The sequence below is a fragment of the Choloepus didactylus genome, chromosome 7 (genome assembly GCF_015220235.1).
Source record: "Choloepus didactylus isolate mChoDid1 chromosome 7, mChoDid1.pri, whole genome shotgun sequence".
Taxonomy (NCBI): Eukaryota; Metazoa; Chordata; class Mammalia; order Pilosa; family Megalonychidae; genus Choloepus; species Choloepus didactylus.
The window spans coordinates 29,050,002-29,070,206 of NC_051313.1; the positions used below are offsets into that span (position 1 = coordinate 29,050,002).

The window sequence follows — 20,205 nt, forward strand, 5'->3', positions numbered from 1 at the left end:
CATAGCACATTAAAGGAACTATACTGCATGATCAAGTGGGATTTATCCCAGGTGTGCAAGAGTGTTTCAAAGAGAAAATCAATTAACATAATATTCCACATTAATAGAAGATATAATGCATACAGTGAATATAATGCTTACTTGGTACAGAGTTTCCATTTGGGGTAGTGGTGAACTTTTGGTAATGGATGGTGGTGTGTTCCAATGCAGTTCTTGAAAGGCTTGGGTTGGCACAGCCCCAAGACCAAAGAACATATTAGGCACAGAATCAGACATGAGTTTTTTTAGGGCTTATGAACAGAAGATTTTCCCCAGTCATGGCCATTAGTAAAGGTGGGAGTGCAAGGAGCAGTTTATAAAGGCTCAGGACAAAAACATTTCATAGGATATGAGAACAGACTTTCAGCAGGGTGTCATGACACAGGGATCTGGAGATTTGTTATCAACAGTGATCGGGGGTGGTGAGTTTCAATATGTTACAAGATGAGTGGTTTACGATATCATCTATACCTTCTTTCCTCCTTGAGGAGGTCTGTTGACCTTTACTTTCTGTCCTGGTCATGTGGGTGGCTACATGCAGCGACTTACTCTCAATATGGCTGGGGAGCCTGTGCCCTGGGTCTCCACAGTGGTGATGGTAGCAAACCTTTGTGGCTGTAACTAACACCACCAAATTATATGTTTGACTGTAGTTAAAATGGGAAACTTCAGGTTGTCTATATATTACTAGGAAAAAAAAATAAGATGGTACAACATGAACAGTGAACCCTAATGTAAATTATAGACTACATTTATAAATATAATAACAATAATATTGTTTCATCAATTGTAATATAAGTCCCACACTAATGAAAAATATTTATAATAGAGAATACTCTGTGTGTCAGAGGGGTAATATGGGAGCTCTGTACTTTCTGTATGATTTTTTGTAACCCTAAAATTTCTGTAATAAAAAAATTAAATTACTTAAAAATTCCATTCACATTTGAAAAATATCTGTACTCTTTTCAGGGTAAATAATAATATGATATTGAGGTATATTAACCTTGAATTTTTTTTGTCTACTAGGAAAAGATAGTGTTGGCATGCCTAGTTTTTCTTTCTATTAAGGACCCTTACTTTCTCCCTCTTTTTTTTTTTTTTTTTCCTTTTTTCTCTGTACTACTTTGGTCCTAAGAGCACCAACCCTTCTCTGAACATATGATCCTCATATCTGATTCTCCCCAAATATTTTTCAGAGGCCAGATATATTATCCCACATACTCTCTAGTCTCAATTATTTCACCAAGTCCAGCCATTGTATACTTGCCTGACTCTGCTCTATCTCTTCTTGGATCTATGTTTTGTTGATTATATATATCTTTCATTTATAAATGTTTCCTTTCAATTTACTTTTCTTTTTTAGAGATGAGAAAAAACTTTTATAGAGAATTATAGAAACTATTTCATAGCCTTTATGGCAATATTGGCCATATATGATATGATCTATTAAATTACATCACTGGTCAGGGATACAAACTCTTAAAGGGAAAACAAAATCCACTCTAAAATACACACTGTGACAAGGTTTTCAGGAGTCCACTGTGGCAAAAAGAAACATCTTCACAGAAACAGCAATTGGAAATTGAGACAGCACTGTTATAACTCAGTTCCTTTTCTGTCCCTCAAAAAGAAGCATCACAGGAAATTAAATCACAGGAAATGTTACTCATGTTTAAAATGATCCATTACAAATCAAAGAAATTTTGAAAAATGTTTTCAATGGAAACATTCTTTATTGCTCTTTGCACATTTCAAACCTTTTGATCACATACACCATGCAAGATGACTGACCTCACACGTGGTTGTCTAATTGCTCACTGTAACATAATCTTTTCTGAGATTATGCATTCAAACAATTATACTGACAGAAGAATTCAGGGAAATTACTCTCAACAAAACAAAACACTATGCAGCACATATCAAAGTTTGGTTCATTTTTTCTGCATACTTAATTCTCTATCCTAATGCAAATCTCTATTTTGGAAGATCATTATCTGCAAAAATGACTGGTTTTTGTATGTACATCTATAGGCACTCCATCTAACTGATGAAGACAACCTACAATACAATTTCAAGTAAATTCATAAGGCTTGCTTATTTTTTTCCCATTTGGTTAATCCAAAACCCTAACCCTTTTATTTAAAATGTTTGGTTTTTTTTTTCAACAAAGCATTTGCTCAGGAAGATGATTTTGCTCCTATAAAATGGAGTTGATCTCTGATACTCTTTTTGGACTGAGGCTGATTGTTATTTACATATTATCCAAGTCATTTCCACTAAGTGGAAAGGAGCAGGGCTTCCTGCAGGCCCAAAGGGACAGATGACTCAGAAACTGCCTTCTCACTCAGTTATGACACTGAGGAAGTTTCCTCAGCACTGGTAGGATCAACACTTCTTTGCCAGTTCTGGTAGCAATCCCAGCACTGAAGCCAGAACACAGGTAAACTAAACTCCTAGAAATAACCAGTGCCTCCAGAGAAAGATGAATTCCAAATTTCCTATTGGCACATTTGAGCCAATTGCCCCTAAATAGGCACAACTGACTTCTCTACATGGTTGGATGTGGGCTGCTGCTGCAACAAATACCTAAAAATGGAGACGTGGCTTGGGAATTGGGCAGTGGACAGAGGCTGAAAGAATTCTTTGGAGCATAGTAAAAAAAGATGGGATTGCCTTGAACAGACTGTCAGTAGAAATACATGTTAACAACTGTCCAGAAAGAAGTGAGGGGCATGGCAGGGAAAACCTAAACACCATGGAGAATACCTAAAGCATCAAGAAAAGGCTGTTATTAGAAATATGACACTGAAGGCAATACCAGGCAGGGCTCAGAAGGAAATGATGAAAACGTTGCTGGGAACATAAGGAAAAGGGATCCTTGTGACAAAGTGACAGAAAGCTTGGCTGAATTGTGTCCTGCAGTGGGGAAAGCACACAATTGTGGGGAAAGCAGAACTTATAAATGATGAACCTGGATATTTTCCAAGGTCTCCAAGCAAAGTGCTGAAGATGTGGCCTGGTTTCTTCTTCCTGATGACAATAAAATGTGAAACTAGACAAAGGCAATGAAGAAAGGACTGTGGAACTAGGACTTGATGAGCTGGGAAATTTTCAGCCTTCTCAAATGGCAAAAGATGCGAAAATTAGAAGATCCATTGTCAGGAAAATATATTTTAGTAAAAAAATCAAGGATGCAGATACACAACCTTTTGCTAATAGCTTAGAAAGAGCAAAAGGTAGTATTCAGTCACACAAAAGGTCCTTTGAAATTTTTACATAAAATTGAGGAAAAAAAGGGGGTTTTGAAGAAATTAAGGAAGTGACTCATAGATCCCCTCAGCAGTTTTAGAAGTATAAAATAGAGATGGGATTATCTAACAAAGATCTGTAGAGGAGACTTTTATATGATGGAATGAGAATTGCAAAGTTCTTGAGGATTTTAAACCAGCAGAAACACTGACATCTAAAACTGAGGGGGACAAAGAGTACAAGATGAAAGAAGGCTGTGGATGCCCAAAATTCTACAGGCAAGAGAACAAACCGATAAAGCTACTCAGCTTCAAACATACACTTCCTTTGATGAAAAAGGATGACTCTGAGGGTAGTCACAGCCCAGACAGCAGAGTAGTGAACCCTAAAGGATTACTTCCAGGCCTCAAACCTACTGAGTTTGCCCAGTAGACTTCAGAGTTGTTTGGATTGGGTGGTTTTCTTCATTCCATTTTCTATTTGAATGGGAATGTCTGTGCTTGTCCTGCTATTGTATTGGAGAGCAGATAACTTGTTTTCTAGTTTCACAGGTGTAGAGACAGAGAGGAATTGTGCTCCAGTATTGATCAGACCCAAAGTTGCACCCATACTAAATTTAGATGGTGAGATTTTGGATTTGGGGGCTGATGAGGTTTAGGACTTTGAGTTGATGCTGTCATGGTTTGAGAATTTTGAGCATTTTTGGATGGGACAGATGTGAATCTTTGGGGCCAGGGCACAGACTGTGTAAGACAGAGAAATTCACCTTTCCCCTCCTCGATATTCATGCCTGGTCTCCAGACCTGTAATTTGTTACCTTACATGGCAAAGGGGACTTAGCAGTTGGGATTCAGGTCACTATAAATCTTCAAATGGGGTTTTAAACTGGGTGGGTCCAATGTAGTCATATGAGTCCTTAAAAGCAGAGAATCTTTCCTGGTTGCTAACAGAAAGATAAGATGACAGGAGGGTCAGAGTGAGCAATGTTGCTGACCTTGATGCCAGAGGAAGGGGCCACAAGCCATAGAATGCTAGTGGTCTGCAGAAGCTGGAAAAGTCAAGGAGAAGTTTCCCTAGAGCCCTCCAGAAAGGAAAACAGTCCTGCTGACACCTTGATTTTGTCCCAATGAGACCCATGTAAGACTTGCAATCCCTAGAGTTGGAAGATAATAAATTTACATTAATTTAAACCACTAAATTATAGTTTTTGTTATGGTACCAATAGAAAACTAACCAGGAGTGGTGACCAGAGATGAAATGGCATCTGGGAGGAAGAAAAATCTTTTTTATCATTCCTGATGTAGCCTACCTTATTCAGGAAATGACTGGCTTCAATAGCAATGCAAATATTTATGTTGGTAATTCTTTAGATCCATTCAGTCTGACAGAATTCCTACATTTCTACAGTTTTGTTCTTCAGATGAATATATTGTGGGTTTAGCCCTTAGAAGTGTTTGGTATATAAGGTAGGTTGCTCAAAAAATGTGTCGAATGAATAAATGAATGTGATCAAGGCCAGCTCTAGGAGAGATTGTATTCACTCAATTTTAAAGTACTGTTACCACATCTCAAGAAATGCTGACTTCTACTTCCTTTGTTTCTAGCTTATGATGGCCACAGTTCTATAAAACACAAGGTCTAATTGTATTGTTTGATTCTAGTAATATAGCTAAACCAATAAGTAAAAAAGATGCATAAAATCTTAATAGGAGAAATTATTACATGATCAAACTATTTCAAAAGCAGAACACAGACAGTTTTCAATATAAATCACAGAAAAATTCTCAAGTATTTGATCAAAAGGTTTCTTAATGGCTGTTGGACAATGCAACATCAAGAAACTTCAGTGCAAATTTTACCAAATTCATTTATCAAAAAGGGGTTTTTGTTTTCCCTGCAAACAAATGTTGTTACATTAACCCTCAGCATGTAGCAAATTAGTCTGCCCAGATATTTAAAAACTACTGACATAAACTAACCCTGTAACTAAAAATTCAAGCATACTTAGTTCAAGAACTATCCCTAGTCTGGATTCATCTATACAGCTAGAAGACAGAATTAAAAAAAAAAATCATCTGTAAAAGTCATAAAAATAATTGGTTGTTTTTATGCTGTATGTATCCTCCTCACTAATTTGGCACATTATCTATTCCTCCATGTGACTGCATGGAAAGGAGCATTATTACTTCAGTTGCTGGAGTATCACGGGGTTGAGAATATCTGCTTCTTGTAGCATCAGGCTTTCATCTGTTAGCTCTTTGTATGGAAATGAAGTTACAAGAATAAAATCAAGAGTTGCAAATTCAGGACAGCACTGTATAATAAAGTTCCAAACATCCAAGATTCTGTGTGTACTACTAGATCTTTGTTTCAGATGACTCCCATCTGCTAACCTGATTTGAAGTTTTGTTGTTGGCACTGATTCATGAATGAGGACAACTGCATTAAGTACTGACTTCTCCTCCTCTTCTGAGGAGGATGGTGTGCTATTTCAGACGTAAGGCTTCCAAGTTTTTGCCCTTCTCCACTAAAAGCCTTGAACCTCAATCTAGGTTTTATGTATTCTTGATCCTGATGATCTTCCATACCCAAATTCACTTGGCCACCATGAACCAGTCACTGAAGCCCCAGGGGAATCTCTCTTTTGAAATCTTCTGCCAGCAGTAAATGCAACTTTAAAAGATTTCTAATATAAGTTGCTGAATTTCAGGCATACATGCAATGAGAGTCATCCCTCTCTTAACAGCCTCCAGAAATTGAGCATTTGTTGGGTCGCTGTAAGGTCTCAATTCTCCATCATCTAAACTGAAATTGTTGCTCTGCAGTTTAAGCAAAATCTGAACATCTTGCAGGTGATTTTCTCCATAGATGCATTCAGGCTGCTTACAAAAGGAATTACCCAATCTGTATCCTCCACCTGTGAATGACTTGGGTTTGTCATTGCGTGAAGCTCTGGTGGCTTCATTCAGATGGACAACCTCATGTTCCCTGGTCTCTTTGAAAAGTTCAATCACAATTTTCCCACTTGAAGGTTGGACTATATGCAATATTCTGTATTCGTGTTCACTTGAATAGAACCTCTGAGGTGGTGTTTTTGGGCTTTTAAAGACAGTAGCTTTAGGTCTATCAGACTTGGAAGATTTGCATTTTGCTTCATCTTCGTATAATTCTGCCAAGGCCAATTTATTTCTTGATACGTCATCCCTTTGGTTGTTTTCAGGTTTCTTTTCAAGTTCACTTTCCTATTGAATTCTGTAGATCCCCGGGGCTTGGAGGCTGTGGTCCGCAGGACCTCTGCCCCCCTTCCTCCGGCTTGGCACCACTGCCCTCTGCCTTCTTCAGTCCCTCAATTTACTTATGAAGCCCTTTTTATTTACTTTAGATTATTTTAATTATTGCATTATGAACTCATATCTCTCTTACATATCTCTTTTTTATATTTCTCTATTAACTTCTTTTATATTCTGTCATTTCTTTGGAATTGTGGAGAATTTTTTTATTTTTATAGCAGTTTTATTGAGATATATTCACATAGCCTACAATCACCTACAGTGTACAATCAGTTGTTCATAGTACCATTATATAGTTGTGCATGCATCACCACAATTTTTGAACATTATCATTACCGCACACAAAAAAGAATAAGAATAAAAGTTAAAGTAAAAAAGAACTACCAAAACATCCCATATCCCCCATCCCTCCCCATTATTCATTTACTTTTGTCCTCATTTTTCTGTTCATCAGTCCACACACTGTGTAAAGGGCGTGGAAGCCACAAAGTTTTCACAATGACACAGTCACACACTATAAGCTACATGGTTATACAGTATTCTTCAAGAATAAAGGCTACTGGGTTGCAGTTCAGCAGTTTCAGGTATTTCCTTCTAGGTATTCGAATACACTAAAAGCTAAAAAGGGATATCTATATAATGCTTAAGAATAACCTCCAGAATGAACTTTTGATTTATTTGAGATCTCTCAGTCACTGAAACTTTACTTTGCTTCATTTCTCTTCCCCCTTTTTGGTCCAAGGAGGCTTTATCAATTCCATGATGACAGGGTCAAGCTCATCCCCACAAGTCATGTCCCACATTTCTAGGAAGATTACATACCTGGGAGTCATCTCCCACATAGGGGGGAGGGCAGTGAGTTTACCTACAGAGTTGGAATAGAGAGAGAGGCCACATCTGAGCAACAAAAGAAGTTCTCTTGGGTAACTCACTCTTAGGCACAATTTTAAGTAGACTTAGCCTATCCTTTGCAGAAACAAACTTCATAAAGGCAAGCCCCAAGAAGGGCTCGGTTTTCTAAATCAGTAGCCCCCAATGCTTGTGAGAATTTCATTAATTCCCAAGTGGGGAAATTTAATATTTCCACATTTTCCCCCAGTCCCTCAAGGGGGCTTTGCAAATACAATTATATTCTCTGCCCAAATTACTCTGGGTTGTTATTGAGGCTTCACACTAACCAGTACAAACCAACCAGATTTCACTCCCTATCCAACGTCCCATGTAATTACGTTGCTTGAATAAACTGACCATATAAATTAAATTATATAGTGTTGTGCCAGTTTGAATGTATTGTGTCCCCCAAACGCCATTATCTTTGATGTAGTCTTGTGGGGCAGACGTTTTGGTGCTGATTAGATTTGCTTGGAATGCGCCCCACCCAGCTGTGGGTGATGACTCTGATGAGATATTCCCATGGAGGCATGGCCCCGCCCATTCAGGGTGGGCCTTGATCAGTAGAGCCATATAAATGAGCTGACTCAAAGAGAAGGAACTCAGTGCAGCTGTGAGTGACATTTTGAAGAGGAGCAAGCTTGCTAGAAAGGAACATCCTGGGAGAAAGCCATTTTGAAACCAGAACTTTGGAGCAGATGCCAGCCACGTGCCTTCCCAGCTAACAGAAGTTTTCTGGATGCTATTGGCCATCCTCCAGTGAAAGTACCCGATTACTGATGTGTTACCTTGGACACTTTATGGCCTTAAGACTGTAACTGTGTAGCCAAATAAACCCCCTTTTTATAAAAGCCAATCCATCTCTGGTGTTTTGCATTCCACAGCATTAGCAAACTAGAACAAGTGTGTTACAAAAAAATATAGATTTTGCTCCTAATAAACATCTCTTCCTTTGCTCTCACACAGAAGTTGAAGTTTTAAAAACACCATCAATATCATCCTTTACCCTTTAGTCTGATTTACATTAGTCCTATCCAAGTGCATTTCATTCATATCTCTAACTGAAGTCTAATCTCTTTTTTCAGACTCCTTAACATTTGTTGTATGGGGTAATGCTGACAATCATAGCTGTCAGACCCTGGCTCTCTCAGGTGTCACACAGGTACTGAAAGTTCCAGGGACTGACTGGATTATACACAAAGAACTCAACATCTCAGAATTTAGAAACAGCCATCGTAATTCAGGAATAGATGTAACTGTTCCTGCTTACAATCTAGGAACCTTAAGAAAAAGCTTTCCCCTGATAACCTGTGCTTTCAGTCTCAATTCTTAGAGTTTGCACATTATAGTTAGTCCATATTAGTAAAGCATTATAATGTTTGTTTTTTCCCTTCTGGATTATTTCACTCAACATACTGTCCTCAATGTCCATTCACCTCACTTCACTCCTTGTGGCACTTCAGTATTCCACTGTATGTTTACACCACAGTTTGCCATTCCACTCATGAATTGATGTACCCTTAGGCCACCTCCATCCACTGCAAATTGTGAATACTGACACCATAAACACCACTGTGCAAATGTCCATTTGTGTCCCTCTTTTCAGTTCTTCCAAGTATATACCCAGTAACCAAGTTGCAGGACCATATGGCACCCCATGCTTAGCTTTCCGCAGAACCACCACACTGCTCTCCAGATGGGCTGCACCATTCTACCTACCCACCAATGCTGATTAGGTACATCCCTTTCTCCACATATTCTCCAGCACTTATATCCCTCTGTTTATTTTTTAGATGGTTTTACTCACACACTGTACATTCCCTGTATAATCAACAGTTATGCATTCACCACCACTATCTCTATAAGGACATGTCCATGTCTTCCACAAAGAAAGAGAAAGAGGTGAAAAAAGTAGAAAGAAAAATAATGAAAACTAAAAAGCAACAAATGAAAAAAATAAATTAAAATTAAATACAATAAAAAAGTCAGACAACAACAACAATGCCAAGAATCCCATACCTTCCCTTATATCCCCCTCTTATAGACGTTTAGCTTTGGTATATTTCCTTAGTTTCAATTAATGGAAGCATATTAAAATGTTACTTTACTATAGACTCTAGTTTTCATTGACTGTATTTTTCCCCAGTACAACCCCATTTTTAACAACTTGCAAAGTTGACATTCATTTGTTCTCCCTCATGTAAAAGCATTCTTATTTTAGTACATTTAATCACAATCATTGACCACTCTAGGCTTCATTAAGTTATACAGTCCCAGTCTTTATCTTCTATCTTTCCTTCTAGTGCCAACATGTCCCTAACTTTCCTGTTTCAACTGTACTCACAGTCATCTTTGTTCAGTGTACTTACATTATTGTGCTACCATCAACCAATATTGTGCTCCAAACCTCTCTCGCCTGTCTTTTCATATCTGCCTACGGTGCTCCCTTAAGTATTTCCTGTAGAGCAAGTCTATTGTTCACAAACTCTCTCAGTGTCTGTCTCAGAATATTTTAAACTCTCCCTCATTTTTGAAGGACAGTTTTACTTGATATAGAATTTTTGATTGGCAGTTTTTCTTTTTTAGTATCTTGAATATATCAAAACACTGCCTTCTCACCTCCATGGCTACTACTGAGAAATCTGTACATAGTCTTATTGATCTTCCCTTGTATGTGGTGGATCACTTTTCTCTTGCTGTATTCCAAATTCTCTTTGTCTTTGACATTTAATAATCTGGTTATTAAGTGTCTTGGCATAGGTCTATTAGGATTTATTCTGTTTGAGTTCATTACACTTCTTGGATCTTTAATTTTATATCTTTCATAAGAGATAGGAAATATTCAGTGATTATTTCCTCCATTATTGTTTCTGCCCCCTTTCCCTTCTCTTCTCCTTCTGGGACACCCATGACATGGACATTCATGTGCTTCATGTTGTCATTCAATTCCCTGAGATGGTGCTCATATTTTTCCATTCTTTTCCCTAACTATAGGATAGGATTTCAGATGAACTTTCCTCTAGTTCATGAATCTTTTCTTCTGACTCTTCAAATCTGCTGCTTCATGTTTCCATTGTATTTTTCATCTCTTGTATTGTACCTTTCATTCCCATAAGTTCTGCCAATTGTTTCTTCAAACTTTTAAGTTCTTCCTTATGTTTGCCCAATGTCATTTTTATATCCTTCATCTCTTTTGCCATATCTTCCTTCAACTCTTTGATTTGATTTATGAATTGATTTAGCATATTTGTTTGAAGATCTTTAATTAGTTGTTTCAGCTCCTGTACCTCATTTGAAGTTAAGTTTGTTCCCTTGACTGTGCCATGTCTTTGTTTTTCCTAATATGACTCACAAGTATTTGTTGTTTAGGCAACTAGTTTCCTAGGTTATCCCAATCAGATTTTCCCAGACCAGATGGGCCCAGGTCTCAGGAGGAAGGTATAATCGGTATCAAGTTTCCCTAAGAATGAGATCCAGCAGGTTGGCAGACTTTCCTGTGAGGCCTCCACAGTCTGTGCTTTTCCTATCGCATCCAGCAGGTGGTGCTTGCCAGCCCATAGCTCCCCACTGGTCCCTTTAATTCTCAGCATTCTATCCTGGCCAGTGGCCAAGGTTTCAGAAGCCAAACTTAAGTTGTTTCTGCCCCCCCACCCTTGACCCTGGGATCTGAATTCTCTGAGAGAGGGCAGCCACTTGAGCTGGGTCCCGCTCCCCTTTTCTTAAAGAAGATACGCCTTTTATGGATTTATCTCCTACACTTGAATTTCTCTGTGTCTCTCTGACTCTTTTAACTCCACCCTTGCCTGGGCTAGTGCTGACAACTGAAAATTTCTGCAGCTTTCTCTAATGAGCTACTTTGAATGGGAAAGAAAAAAAGAAAAAGAGAAAAAGCCCCTTTTCACAGTCAGTTCCCAGCTCTCCCGCCCCTCCAGTTTTGCCCCTTAACCAGTGTTGGTACCCAGTTCTCTATGTCCCTTTTCTTGGGACACAGACATTTTCCAGTATTCTGTGCTCAGCCATCTCCAAAAGCCTCTGTTTATTTTTCTTTATTTTTTTTTTCTGTCAGCCTTACCTTCTCTCTGCCAGGAGAGACCTCAGGATTCCTTTCCTGCTTGTTCCTGGGTTATCTGTGCTTGTAGCTTGTATTCAGTAGTCCACATTTGTTAATTAAAACCACAATTGCAGCTTTGTTGTGTTACTTTCCCTCAGTCCAGGTTTGTTTGATTTCTTTTAGCAATTTCTTGTAGTTTTCTGTGTATAGGTCTTTTATGGTCTTGGTTGAATTTATCCCTAAACACTTGATTCTTTTGGTTGCTATTGTAAATGGATTTTTTTTTTCTTGATTTTCTTATGTTACTCAGTACTGGTGTTTAGGAATACTACTGATTTTTGCATGTTGATCTTCTCCTGTGCCACTTTGCCATATTCATTTATTAGCTCTAGTAGCTTTGCTATAGATTTTTCTGGATTTTCTACATATAGGATCATGTCATCTGTAAACAGTGAAAGTTCATGCCTTCCTAGGAAATTGTTCATTTCATTTAAGCTGCCTAGTTTATTAGCATAATTGCCCATAGTATCCTCTAATTATCTCCTTTATTTCTTGGGGATAGTAGTTATGGAAAGGAACTCATAACTTATTGAGTCTCTGTCTAGATGTTCCATCCATTGACAGGAGTGGTGTATTGAAATCTCCAACCATTATTGTAGAAGTATCTACTTCTTGTTCACTGTTGTCAGTGTTTGCCTCTTGTATTTTAGGGCACTCTGGTTTGGTGCATAAGTATTTATGATTGTTATATCTTCTTGATGAATTGTCCCTTTTATTAATATACAGTGTCCTTCTTTGTTTCTTTTAATTGATTTACATTTGAAGCATAGTTGTCTGATTTAATATAGCTACATACTCTCTTTTCTGGTTGTTGTTTGTCTGAAATATCTTCTTCCAACCTTTCGGTTTCAACCTATTTTTGTCCTTATGTCTCAAGTGAGTCTCTTGTACACAGCACATAAATGGGTTCTGTTTTTAAATCCATTCTGCCAGTCTATGTCTTTTTATTGGGATATTTAATCCATTAACATTAGCAGTATTACTGTAATGGCAGTACCTTCTTCTACCATTTTGTCTTTTGGATTTTATATGTCATATCTTATTTTTCCTCTCTCTCTCCTTTTTTTCCTTTCTGACAGTCTTCATTTCTACATTCTTCTCCAAATCTCTCTCTCCTGTATTTTCCCATTAGCCTATAGCACTCCCTTTAGTATTCTTATAGAGCAGGTCTCTTATTCACAAACTCTCTCAGTATCAGTTTGAAAATATTTTAATCTCTCCTTCATTTTTGAAAGAGAGTTTTGACTGATAAAGAATTCTTGGTTTGCAGTTTTTCTCTTTCACTGTCTTAAATATATCACACCACTGCATTCTTGCCACCATGGTTTCTGCATATAAATCCATACATAGTCTTATCAAGCTTCCATTGTATGTGAGGGATCATTTTTATCTTGCTGCTTTCAGAATTCTCTCTTTGTCTGTGACATTGGACAATTTGACCAGTAAGTGTCTTGGAGTAGGTCTATTCAGATCTATTCCATTCGGGGTATGCTGCACTTCTTGAATCTGTAATTTTATGTCTTCATATTAGTTGAGAAATCTTCAGTGATTATTTCTTCTAATATTTTTCTGCCCCTTTTCCCTTTTTTCATTCTGGGACACCCATAACACACATATTCATGCACTTCATGTTTTCACTCAGTTCCCTAAGACCCTGCTCATAATTTTCATTTCTTTTCCCTATCTGTTCTTGTGTGTGTATGATTTCAGATGTCCTGTGTTCTAGCTCACTGATCCTTTCTTGTGCCTCTTCAAATCTGCTGTAGTATGTCCCCATTGTGTTTTCCATCCTTTCTATTGTACCTTTCATTCCCTTATGTTCTGCCATTTGCTTTTTCAAGCTTATGAATTCTTCTGTATTGTCATACAGTGTCTTCTGTGTATCCTTCATCTCTTTTGCCACATTTCCTCAGCTCATTGATTTGAAGATTTGTTTGAGCATCTTTAATTAGTTGTTTCAACTCCTGTATCTCAGTGGAAGTTTTAATTTGTTCTTTTGGCTGGACCATATTTGCATGTTTACTGGTATGGCTCAAGATTTTTAGCTGTTTAGGCATCTGTTTTCTTGACTAGCTTATTCTGGAGCTTGTTTTCACTCTTTTACCTACGGTTTTCTTGTTGGTTGGCTTTGCTCTCTATCTGTTCTTTAGCATTCAGTTCAACTTATTCTAGGCCTCTAACATGGTTTCTGTTTAGTTGATCAGAATTTTTCAGCTCCTGATTTTCTGGTTCTTGCTTTGCCTCTATGCAACCTTTTTTGGCGGGGGGCTCCCCAGATATGATCAACCCCAATCAGATTTTCCAGTCCAGACAGGCCCAGGAGAAGGGTAAATGCCATAACAAGTTTCCTTGAGAATGAGACCCCACGTTGTCAGACCCTCCTGTGAAGCCTCTAGATTCTGTCCTCTTCCTATCCTGTCCAGCATGTGGTGCTTGTCAGCCCACAGCTCCACACTGGTGTAAAGAGATGCAATGCCTCTAATTCTCAGCAACACCTGTGCTGGCTGGGGCATGGCTGCCTCAAGCTGTTTCTATTTTCCAGCCCCTGGGTTTTAGTTCTTTGAAAAATTGAAGAAAGGCCACCAATTAAACTAGACCCTGTTTCCCCTTTTCTTGGGAAATTTCTGTCCTTCAGGAAGTTATCTCCCACATTAGAACTATTGCTTTTTCTTTCAGACCTATCTTACCCACCCTTTCCTGTTCCAGCTGCCAACTGAAAATATCTGAGGCTTTCTCTACTGAGCTACTTAGAATAGTTTTAAAACAAGAAAAAAATGTAAAAAAAAAAAAAAATGAAATCCCTTTTTAGAGCCTTTCCCCAGCCCCCACATTTTGCCAATCAAAAGCCAGAGCTTGTATCTGGCTCTGTGCACCCCCCTTCTTGGGGCACAAGCCTTTCCAGCATTCTGAGATCAGCTGACTCCAAAAGGCTCTATCTTTATTCTTTTACATTTTATTTCATTTTATTTTTTTTTTCTGTCAGCCCTGCCTCCTCTATGCTGGGATTAAAGCCATTGTTTCAGCTTCGCCTAACTATTTTCCCTTGCTCCCTATAAAAACTGTTTAAAGATACATCCTTTAGGGAATTGTCTCCTTCACCTGACTACTTACTCTCAGACTGCTTTAATTCAGCCCTTGCCTAGACAGTGCTGAAACCTGAGAGCTGCAGCAGCCGGTGATGCTTGTCAGCCCACAGCTCCACACTGGTGTAAAGAGTTGCAGTGCTATTGAAAAGTAAATAAATAAATAGAGAGAGAGAGAGAGAGAGAGAAAAGAAAGAAAAAGAAAGAAAGAAATAGAAAGAAAGAAAAGAAAAAGAAAAAAAAAAAAACCTTTTCAGAGCCAGACCCCAGATCCTCAGGTTTGCCAATCAAGAGCTGGAATTGGTACCCATTTCTATGTGCCCCTTTTTCTTTAGGCCCCACCCTTTTCCAGTATTTTGAACAAATCCAACTCCAAGTCTTTCTCTTGTTATGGTTAGCTCTGCCTCCTCTCTGCTAGGCCCAAACCTCCTGGTACCTTTCATGTTTGCTCCTGATTTATCCATGCTCAGAGTTTTATTTAGCAGTCTGAATTTGTTAATTAATTCTGCTATTGGAGACTGGTTGAACCCCACATCCTTGTTCCCAGCAGAGACTGTTTCTTTGTTCCTTGGGTAACCAGCTCCAAAACAGTGCCATGCATTTGGGAAGGGCACCAGCCCCCTGTCTGGGGAAACTTAGAGCTCTTCATTATGATCTCAGCCATTCCACCCATTCCAGACTGGTGTATGATGTGTATCTGGTCACAGAAGTCCCCCAAACTGCTGTTCCATTTACTAGCTGCCCTAGAGGAGTAACTAAATTCCACACCTCACCACTCTGCCATCTTGCCCCATCCTCCCAATACTAGGTTTTAATTAGTGTTATTAGAGTGCTCTTGAGAATGTAATAAACAATATATTATTGCTGGGAATCACAGATGATACAGTGAGAAGAAATTAAACAAATTTATTATTGTATTTAATTCAACAATTTTATAGTCAAATAGTTAATTTTAAAGGGGCATATTTAAAATTTCTTGTAGTTATTTCATAATACATTTTTTAAAAGTATGTAAATTGTTTCTGTCCTATTTAAAATTGTTTCTCATCCTTATGTGTAAGAGCAATGCAAATACAGATTTTATTTTAATTGTGTCTACCTTAATACGTTCCTCAAATTGCCTGTTTTGCAATTTGCAAGAAGAAAATCTACTTAAAGAATCCGTTTCAAAACAAAATTTAATAAGACCCCTGTCACCACTGCAAGAAAAAGGAACAAACACTTAAGCAACCATGTTAAAAAGTTAAGCATACATTTCCTTAGACATACAGGAAATTAAATGCAAAAAAAACTAAATATAGGTTTTTAATCTAGGCCTCAGCAGTTTATATAGTCAGAAGAAAAATGTTATTGTTACTACTGTGAGTAAAACAGCAAAAGTGAACTTACAAATAATGAAATGTGTTAAATGGTAAAACTCTTCATTATACTACTTAACATAAAATATTATAAAAATATAATAAAAAATAATTTGTACCCTGACCAAAGCCTATTATATATGAAAGGTCCAAGAACTAGAGAAGAAGTATAGAAAATAAATCCTATTTCTTCACTGTTACTATGGCTTAGTGTGGTTAGTTCAATCAGTATGAAATTAGGCTATTTCAAAACTATTGCTATTTTATCTTCCACTAAATTTTACATTTCATTTGACCAGAAACAGTTACATAATCACAGGTAATAATAAAAATAATCCTATCTTTTGTCTCCAGAACTGGTAAAACAGTAACCAAGTAATATGGTTAGAAATCATTTAATAAGCTATGCCTCATCATTACTTTTCTCATTGTATTGCTCTTCCTTTCTATCTTCTTCTACTTCTTGCATATTTTAGCCAAGGTTAATCCAGATGAGGAATAAGGAATTAGTGCATTTAAAAGGTCCAGATGAATGTACAAATCATATTTTTAAAGAGTTTTTGCAAATATGTTTCATCATATTTTCAGATTCTCAGCATTCATGTCTAAATATGCTCTATGTATGTGTGCATGTGTGTTCATGGGCATGGGTAATTATAAGATGCTGATTTTACTTCCAAAAGGTATGTTTAATGATTAATAAGCCCTCCAACAATAAAGCATCAAACATAAGTTTAAAGACTAGATGTTAAAACTAAAACACATTCAAGAATTTCTAGAAAAAATGCAAATAAGGAGGAAGGGATTTATTAAATGATCATAAATGTGTTGAATATTCACTCAGCAATGACCTGGCAAATATAGTCATGTTAAATCCATTCAGAACAGTTTTAGGATCTGAAAAGTTGGTGTCTAAATTTGCATATTCTAAAAATGCAACAAACATAGAGAATAGGAAGTTCTGCATGGTTATGCCCTATCATGATGATTAAGGAATATCATTGAGATTGTATCAGGACCAATTCTTACAAGAATAGGTAGAATTTCAACAAGTAGAGAAGAATCATTGTTATTCCAGGCTGACAAAATAGTAGGAGTAAAAGGATTTGGGAGCAATAAAGATTGGGAATTATAAAAGAAACTGAAGGTTATAGGGCCCTAAATTCCAACTGCAAAAAAGGCATATTTGGAGATTGGGGTTAAGACAAAAGCCTAGGTCTTAAAGTTGAAGTGACTAGAAGGATTGTGAGACTGTTTCCTAAAAATGGGGGATGGAGTTTGATTTAAAAGTGAGTAAAAGTTTGTTTTCAGAAATATTGTATTTGAGGTGCCAGTAGATCAGATACTTGAAGACATCCAGCAGTTAATAAGCAATTCAAAATTGGAGCTGAAGAAAGGACAACAGCTATTTGCTTCTATTTTATCATAAACATGGCTGTTTATAAGTTGACACTTTCTAAAACTACATCTAATCATTCTTAACACTCAAAAATAGATTTACAGTAGTCTGTAGCAAATTATGCTTGTTGAAAACTTTCACACTTGTTAAAAAGACAAAACTGTAGATCAGTAATTCTTTGTGTGTTAAGGCAAATATGCCTTAAGGAAAGCTGCCAATGAGGAGGATAGAAATAGTAATTAGAGATGGAGGAGAATTGAGAGTGGATATTGTTGTGGAATAACTGTGAGAAGATAATATCTAATATGGTGAAATCAGATGCTGTAGAGACATTATTGAAGATTGAACTTGGAGACAAGAAGTCATCAGTGCTCTGTCAGATGAAGTGTGTAATGAAGGAATGAAGTCAATGAGTTTACTTAATTCTTTCATGAAGTTTTGAAGTTAAAAAAATGGCAGTTCTAAGATGAAATTCCTCAGAAGAGGGAGAATCAGTAAAGATGTTAATTCAGTCAGAGAAAATATGAGTGAGAATAATCCATCAGGCATCTTTCTCTCAGTTTGGCAGTATCTAATTGATTTTGAATCCACTCCACTTCAGCCACCCATTCCAATGACCACAAACTGTACTATACTATCTTCCAGAAAAGCTCCACTTCTTAAATTTTAATTTCAAACACATTCCTTGCCTAAGGTCTCCTATTTTTCTTTCCATTTTTGTTTCACTTCATCTTTAAATTCAAACAATCTTGGAGCATCTAATTCCACTCTATATATGGAATCTTCCAATTCTCAGTTTTAACCATGACTGTCTTATATTACCAGATCAATGCATCAGGGAAAATCCTGATGGAAAAAATCCTCAGCTTCATTCTTCCATTTTCTTTTATTCTACCTATTTTTCAAAATGTAGAACTGTATTAAACCAACTCAACTCTTCTCTATATCTGTGAGCAGGTAAATATAGAAGAAAGTGATAAAATAGCAAAATCTGACACCATGAAAAATAAAACCAAGACTTTCCAAACCAACTTCAGCTGCCTTAAAATCTGCCTATATTTCCCTAGTCATATTCCCATTTTTAAGGCAACTGATTTAATACATATCCATGTATTCAACATAGTCCCCTAAATGCCTGTCCCAATCCAATTACCACCTTAGCACTCAGATCTTCTTTCCAACCAATATTATTGTAAAAGGTGTCTACACTTGCTGACTCCTCTTATTTAGCTTTTAATCCCCACACATCACTCCATGGTTTGTCTTTACAATTCTACTGAATTTTTTGTCACATATTTATAAAATCATTTTTGATGCTAAATCAAGAGGACAAGACTCAACCGATCATTACAATACCTTTTTTTTTCAGCAGCTTTTAACATTGTTCATTATTGCCTCCTTAAATATAGCCTTCTATGACAAACTCTTCAAGATATTCTCATATTATTACTGTCTTCATGAACTACTTTGGTGTCTCTTTTTCTTCTACCTATGTCTTAAATGTTATTCCTCAGAATCTGTCTTAGATTCCCTTTTCCTTAACTCCTTTTGAATTGAATCCACAATCAGGATTCAATCAAAACCCATAAGCAAATTGCACCCAAATCTATGGTTCCTCTTTTCTTAGATCCAGACTTAAATTAAATTACTAACTATATATTTCCACTTGAGTATTTAATTAGACACTTCAAATTCATCATCACCAACTGAAATTATTGCACTTAAAACTGGTCTTTCATTCTGCATTAGCAATCTTAGAGAAAGTTGCCTAACTTTTTACATAATTGCTCATGTAAAGACCTTCCTATCATCTTAAAATTACCTTCATTGTGCCCCTTACTTCATTCCATGCATCATCAAATTTGTTTCTTTTGGGTCCTAAACTTCCAACTGCATCCATTTTTCTTTATCACCATTGGTAGGAACTAACCCAGATATCTCTGACCTATATTGCTGAAATTCTTAATAGATAGATAGATAGATAGATAGATAGATAGATAGATAGATAGATACATAGATAAATGATAGATGGATAGAAAGATGATAGATATAATTTCTACAAGTCTGCCTGCCACCATGTTTTCTCCTCTCCAATTTATTCCCCACACTAAGGTGAAGAAATTATTCTAAGCCACAAATTTACTTCCTTACCTTTCAGAATCACCTCACTTTATTTTAGAATTGAGTAAAATTGCCTATCATGGCCTACAAGTTCCTGCATTGTTTGGCCCTGCTTAACTACCTAGAATTGTATCTTGCAAAGGCTCATACTCTTGAAGGAAACATATTATATTTTAATTCTTTTGAATATGATATGTAACATCTAACTTCTGAACTTCCCTCACTTATAACACTCATTTTGTCCACTTATTTTATTAACTGTAATAATCTCTCAGGTTTCAGAGTAATTATTTTATTAGAAAATTCCTAAACCTCTGTGTTGCACAGTGCTTAAGTCAGTTTGCTGTGATTTCCTTTTTACTAATCTTTGCCCCTTATTAGATTCTAAACTGCATGAGATCAAGAGGATGTCTGTTTGTCATTGAATCCATAGTATCTGTGCCAGTAACTGGCACTATGTAAGTGCTCTAAAATCAACTAAATCATATATTAAAAAAAAAAAAAAAAAAAAAAAATATTGAGAGGGGAAGAAGCCGGAAAGGAGGGAAGGGATTAAATCATATAAATAGAAAGACTATTTTTTTTCTTCAATAACCCTAAAATATTGTTGCTCCCACTCTTAATAAGGCTCAGTAGATAGTGAATTTCAACTGAAACTGCG

At 36.9% G+C, this 20,205-nt stretch overlaps 1 pseudogene; it reads right to left on the reverse strand.

Annotated features, from left to right (window-relative positions):
- Positions 1-5,473: 5,473 nt before the first annotated feature.
- On the reverse strand, positions 5,474-19,323 carry LOC119540510 (annotated as a pseudogene).
- Positions 19,324-20,205: the final 882 nt, after the last annotated feature.